The 5,788-nt window shown below is 42.9% G+C and overlaps 1 pseudogene; it reads right to left on the bottom strand.

Annotated features, from left to right (window-relative positions):
• Positions 1–2,371: 2,371 nt before the first annotated feature.
• LOC125117077 (60S ribosomal protein L10a-like) lies at positions 2,372–3,267 on the bottom strand (annotated as a pseudogene).
• Between the last annotated feature and the right edge of the window lie 2,521 nt (positions 3,268–5,788).

The following is a 5,788-nucleotide window of genomic DNA, read 5'->3' as shown; positions in this document are numbered from 1 at the left end:
GCATCTGTTCTGGGGCTGACCCACCACTCACCTTCAGTTTGATGAACTTCAGCAAGAGGCACAATGAAATTCTTGATTTTCCTGCCTATCAAATGAGGCTAATCACATTTTAAGATATCTGATGGTCTTTATTTCGACCTTTTTTTAAAAAAAAATTATTAGAGTATAATTGATTTACAATGTTGTGCCAATTTCTGCTGTACAGCAAAGTGACTGTCATACTTCTCATGCTGTCTTCCATCATGTTCTATCCCAGGATATTGGATATAGTTCTCTGTGCTGTACAGTTGGACCTCAATGCTTATCCATTCTAAATGGAATTGCCAAGACATGGAAACAACCTAGATGTCCATCAACAGCTGAATAGATGAAGAAGATGTGGTACATATATGCAATGAAATACTACACAGCCATAAAGCTATGACATCCGACAGTCTTTAGAGTCATCAGAGGAAAGGGATTCATGAACGGCCACCATGTTTTCCTGTGTGCTCTGCTGAGAGGAGGATGATAACACAAGAGGAAAAATGAGGTCAATGCATCCTTCTTCCCATCCATCCCAGAAGCTCTGGATCTCAGTATGATATTCACATCCACAATACTGACTTGGAAATTTCCTGACTAACTAACTATGTAAGGCAGGCAAAGATTGTCCTACTTAGAGGAATTCTCTGGCATCCGATATTTCCCTCCTACTTTACCAAGTGAAGGTCTTTCCATCCTTATCTTAGTGGAAAGGGTCAAAAATAGAAATGGAATCTAAAATTATTATTTCTGCTCAGTAAGCAACTCTGGTCACCAGTATCTGAACAGAACTGGTGGTGACTTGTGGCTTAACACTTATCGAAGTTACTCTGCCCCACCATAGGATGTCAGACATTGAACTTATATACTATTTTTTTTAATTTTTTTTTTTTTATGGCCGCACCTGTGGCATATGGAAGTTCCTGGGCCAGGGGTCAAATCAGAGCCGCAGCTGCAGTCTATACCACAGCCACAGCAACATCAGATCCGAGCCCCATCTGTGACCCACACCACAGCTTGCAGCAATGCTAGATCCTTAACCCACTGAGCAAGGCCAGGGATCTAGCCACATTCTCAGGGACACTATGTTGGGTTCTTAACCCACTGAGCCACAATAGGAACCCCTACATACTATTTGTAAATAATTGAATCAAACCTTGTTCAACACCAACAGATATTTGTTGAGCACCTATTATGTACAAGAAGCCTCTAGGCTAAACACTTAGGAGACAAGAAAACCAGTAGAGAGATAGTTTTCTAAGATTCCAGATCCAACAAGGACCTACTGTATAGCACAGGGAACTATATTCAATATCTTGCAATATCCTATAAAGGAAAATCTGGAAAATAATATGTGTGTGTGTGTTTAATGAATCACTTTGCTGTAAACATAAACATCGTAAATCAAGTATACTTCAATTGAAAAAAAGACTTCAAATCTTGTTGGAGGGAGGAGGTCTACAAAAAGGAAAAGTGCAAGCCCTAACTCAGGATATTATTTGATAAATGTTCAAAAGAATTGCAGGGCAAGGGTTTCCACCATGGTCCAACGGGATCGGTGGCATCTTGGGAGCCCCGGGTCTCAGGTTCGATCCCTGGCCTGGCACAGTGTGTTAAGGATCTGGCATTGCCACAGCTGCAGCTTAGGTTATGACTGGGGCTCACATCTGACCCCTGGTCTGGGAGCTCCATATGCTGCTGGGCAGCCAAAAATGAAAAGAAAAAAAAAAAAGGATTACAGGGCATTTCATCAGAAATTAAAGAACAATGTTATTCTTGGTTCTAGGAATATAATAATAAATAAGACATGCAAAGTTTCTGCCATCATGCAGGCTACGTACTAGCTTGGGAGGAGAGTGAGGGAGGAAAATAAACATGCCAATAAATTTCCAAAATTCATACAAATAAGGATACAAGTGATGAAAAAATAGATCAAGGTGATGAGCTGGGGAGGTAGGTGATACTGCCACCACCTCTGGGAAGATAACACTGATGCTGGGCAGTCAGCCAGGTGGCAGTGGGGTCAGCCAGGTGAGGAAATGAGCCAGCCGAGTAAGAAAGTGGGCCAGCCAGGTGAGGAAGGCTAAGGCCAGGAACCAGCTAGAAGAGAGGATGAGGTTGGAGGGAGGCAAGGGTGGATCATCTAGGGCTGGATTTTGCTTGCTTTTGGTGTATGTATGAATCACTTGGAGATCTTGACAAAATGTAGACAGGATCCTGTCTGACAGGATCCGAAATGTAACCAGTATCCTGATTCGGTAGACATGTGTTAGGGGGGAAGGGGAGATTCTGCATTTCTTTCTTTCTTTTTTTTTTAATGGTGTCACATGGTTTATTAAGCTGTGCCTTAGTACAAGCGCTGCGGTTTGCCCATGGTGCTCTTACAAAGCCCTGATATTCTGCCAGTTTTTCTTGAGCAATGACACCAGGAAGTTGACAGCTAAGTGGATGCTGTCATCATCTGTCATCTTCATGTTGCTGACAGCCACTGCCAGACACAGCAACTTCTTCATCTGGAACTTGATCATGGACTTCACTTCATCAATTTGGGCCATCATAGTCTTGTTGTGGGTCAGCAAGGAAGGGAACTTTCCAGCCTTATTCAGGCCTGGGCCTAATATTCATAGGATTTACTTGATTAGAGACTCTGAAGTCAAAAAAACCATCATACTTTTTGCTCAGCCTGTTTTTTTTTTCTTTTTTTCTTTTTGGGGCCACACCCACATCATATAGAAGTTCCCAGGCTAGGAATCAAATCAGAGCTGCAGCTGCCAGCCTACACCACAGCCACAGCAACGCCAGACTCGAAACACATCTGTGACCTACACCACAGTTCAAGGCAACTCCAGATCCTTAACCCACTGATCAAGGCCAGGGATCGAACCTACAACCTCATGGATACTAGTGGGATTTGTTACCACTGAGTCATGACAGGAACTCCATTGGCCAGTTTCTTGACCACTTTCTTATTCCTGTTGAGTTTCTTCAGTGCCTCGATGTCCATGTGTGGGATATCCAGAGCCTTGGCCTCATCACCATCCAGAACACACACGGAGAACTTGGGGCAGGAAGTAGACTTGAGCCTGATGGTGCCCAAGATGTGTTTGTCCTTCTGAGGGTCATAATTCTTCAGGGTGAATTGAAGCTCCACCTTCTCCAATAACTTCTGGCACTTGCATTGGTTCCCATGCAGGACCTCCCACACTGCCTCTAGAGGGTGTCCTGGGAGACTTTGCTGCTCATGTTGCCTGGCACAGCAGTAACTAGAAAAACAGATTCTGCATTTCAGACAAGGTGATGTGATGTCCCTCCTCCGGCCACACTCAGAGTAGCAAGGACCAGAGCCTTGGTCTTCTAAGTGGCCTCACAAGAATCACCTGGAGAGAGCTGGTGCCACTCACAGGTGACTGTAACGTGCATAGAGGGTTGAGAACTACTGTTGGGCATCTTAGTTGGGCTAAGTGTGAGGGTTATATTGTCTCTGCCATTGGAAGGGGTAAGTGCCTCCGATTGGCTTCCAGAGAAGGTGTTCTGTGGTGGACCAGAAGTCAGGTTTGAGCTAGACAGTGACAGGTATTACATTCAAAGAGACAGAGGTTCAAAGAGGTCCATTTGGAATGGATAAAAGGTACAACCCAGGTTTCTCAGCCTTTGCCTTCTTAACATTTTGGACCGCATGATGCTTTGCCTTGAGAGCTGTCTTTGTTTCATAGGATGTTCTTGGAACTCCTGACCTCCATCCACCAGCTGCAGGTAGAACGTTCTCTCTGTCCAGAAACAACCAGACATGTCTCCAGACATTGCACCATGTCTGCTGGTGGGTATACAGACCCCAGTTGAGAACCTCTGACATAAACAAAGATATAGAACCAGGAAAGTCAGAGATATGCCCATTAAACTGATGTTCAATAAATATTTGTGGTTAATTGCTCTGGAAACCAGTCAGCTTTGGGGATATGTCCCCCTCTGAAGGCAGATGAAGCCCATGCTTAGGGCATCAGCGAAAACAAAAGGCTTTTTGAAAAGAAAAAAAAAATGACACAGAAAAAAAATACATCCAAGTAGACAACGTGGGAAGAATCAGAGTTATGTTAATCTTCCTTATACTTATTTTATGCCTTAATGTTTCTGTGTTTAAAAAAGAATGAGCTACATGTAGAAACATAGATACATTCAACGATGTTGAAGCCAGACACGAGAGTTGATTGTGTTCCAATCCCTTATGTGAAGTTGGAGAACAGGAAAAAGTCATTCAGAGTTTTGAAGTCAGATTTGTGATTCCACTTAAGATAGCGTGGGCAGGGGGCGGGGCAGGTGACTGACTAGGATGGGGTCCAAGGGAGGCTTCTGGGAACTGGAAATATTTGCTCTCTGGAACTAGGTGGTGGCTCTGTGAATGAATACAGGTATATAATTCACTGAGTTGCATCCTGGAGATTTGTGCCTGTGATATATGTTATATAGACATAGAAGACCTCCTTTTTACTGAGCTTAGAGCTTCGAAAGTGATTTCCTAGTCTGACCCAGAGAATGCCTGGTTTAATTTTGGCTGGATGGAAAGAGCGATGGCATGTTATTATTGGTCAGGTGCAGAGCATGGTGGAGGAGCCTTAAGATGAAAAGGCAAGGGTCAAGACAGGGAGCACAGTCCGGTCCATGGGGTGTCTAGATTTCTGCTGCTGGAGAAATAAAACACACTCTTGTAAATGGCTGGGATGTCTTGCCCCTTTATGCTGTCCAAACAGACTTGAAGGAGCTGTATCTGCAAATCCCCTCCCTGAGAGAGAGCAGCTGACAGCTCAAATTGGGCTCTTGGCATCAAAAAAACAAAACAAAAAAAACAAACAAACAAAAAAAGGAGATGAATTGATGGGTGAAGAGAGGGATGGATAGAGAGACCAAGGGTTATTCAGATGGAGTTAATGTTAATTATAGCCTCTAGTGTGTGGGTACTGGTTGTCCTCTTTACAAAACTTCCCATTTTTTCCCTATTTTTTTGAAACTTTTCATAATAAAATCAGGGGAGAAATCAAGCCCCTTGGTGCCAAGCTGAAACACCCCAAGAATTTATACAATGTAGCAAACACCATTTTAAGCTCCATTATGTTTTGCCATTGTTAAAATCATTAGCAGAGTTCCCTGGTGGCCTAGGGGTTAAGGATCTGGTGTTGTCACTGCTGGGGTGTGGGTTCAATTCCTGGCCCAGAACTTCTGCGTGCCAAGGGTATGGGCAAAAAATATAAAATAAAATAAAAAGTAAAATAATTACCAATGAGGTTATATTGCCATGTAATCTAAAACAAAATATCCAAATTCATTTCTGGAAGTAAACTTTTCTCTCCTTGTTTTTTGGCCACACCATAGCATAAGGAGCTCCCAGGCCAGATGTCAGATCTGAGCCACTGTTGCCACTTACACCGCAGCTGCAGTAACACCAGATCCTTAACCCACTGTTCAGGGCTGGGGATCAAACCTGCCACCTGGCGCTGCACAGACAGCACTGAATCCCACTGTGCCACAGTGGGAACTCCAGGAAGTAAACATTTCTAATGTTGAGATGACTTCTTGAGAAAAGACTTCTAAAAACATTTTTGAGAATTTTATTTACAAAAAATGCATTGACGTATAGTTGATTTATGATATTAATTTCTGCTGCACAGCAAAATGATTCCGTTATCCATATATACATATATTTATATTCTTTCTCATATTCTAAGTCTTTATAGCAACTTGGGGGCAATATAAAATTCTTATTAAATTCAGC

Source organism: Phacochoerus africanus, chromosome 15 (assembly GCF_016906955.1).
Source record: "Phacochoerus africanus isolate WHEZ1 chromosome 15, ROS_Pafr_v1, whole genome shotgun sequence".
Lineage (NCBI taxonomy): Eukaryota > Metazoa > Chordata > Mammalia > Artiodactyla > Suidae > Phacochoerus > Phacochoerus africanus.
The sequence above is the reverse complement of the archived record's forward strand: the minus strand, read 5'-3'. Positions and strand labels throughout refer to the sequence as shown.